Genomic DNA, 1159 nt, shown 5'->3' with positions numbered 1-1159 from the left:
CGCAGTATTCATGAGCGTAATTCCTCTATAATTTTCCTGCCTCTCCCTATCCCCTTTCTTATAGAGTGGTACGATCAACCCCTCTCTCCCCCTCTTGGGAATCCCTCCCCCCTCCATACTTTTTTCACTACCCCCTTCAGCCTCTGCCTTACCTCTTGTGTGCCAAACAGCCACGCTTTATTCTCTACCCCGCCAATCCTTGCTGCCTTCGATTTTTTCAACTTCCCTATCTGCTTATCTATCTCTTCGTCGTTCAGCTCCTCTTCATCTAACTCTCTGTTTCTTCTAACCCCCTCATCTCTCTTTCGAGTATCTGGCACCGGAAATGAATCCTTAAACAATTTTCTCCATTCGTCGCACCCTATCTTCTCACTTATCCCCACCCTACGTTTCCTAAACCTATTAATTATCTTCCACACGTCCCCTTCTGTCTTACCACTTCTCAACTCCTCTTCCAGCTCTTCTTCTTTTTCCTGCTCTTTCTGCTTACACATCGCCCTAAACTCCTTCCTGATTTCTACGTACTCCTTCCTTTTTGCGGTTCCTTCCACTTCTCGTACTTCTTTTTCACCTTTCTCTTCATCATTTTATATTCCCTATCTCACCACGGCTTTACCATTCCTTACTTTTTTTTCATAATACCTTCTTTTGCACACAACCTTTCACTTTCTCTTGTAAATCCTCCCATATCTCGTCCACGGACGCCCCCTCAAAGCTTACGTTGCCCAATTGCTCCTGATATTTCTCTATCGCCTCTCTCGTCCATGACACCCTCTCCCCTAACGAACCTTCTTCCCTACTCTGCCTTTCGCCAGCCTCCCCTCTATACTTATTATTTTATCCTTCGATTTTCTTGCAAAGCTCTCCCCTTCCTGGTACAGGCCCCCTTCCCGCCCAATTCTCGCATTGAAGATTCCCGCCATTACCACTATACCCTCATCTCTCTCTCTCTCTCTCTCTCTCTCCTAGTAAGTTTTCTACCCTTTCTTTAATCCTTTCCATTCCATCCTTATTGTACAAAGTCACAAACTTATATATCACTCCTCCTATCTTTACAGCCCTCATTTTCACGCCCTCCCCCTCTCTATGACCATCCTCTAATCCATCCCTAACCCCTGTTATAATTCGCCCACTAGCCCTTCCTTTTTACTTTGACCGC

The sequence above is a fragment of the Belonocnema kinseyi genome, chromosome 8 (assembly GCF_010883055.1).
Source record: "Belonocnema kinseyi isolate 2016_QV_RU_SX_M_011 chromosome 8, B_treatae_v1, whole genome shotgun sequence".
Classification (NCBI taxonomy): domain Eukaryota; kingdom Metazoa; phylum Arthropoda; class Insecta; order Hymenoptera; family Cynipidae; genus Belonocnema; species Belonocnema kinseyi.
Note: the sequence above shows the minus strand (reverse complement) of the source record.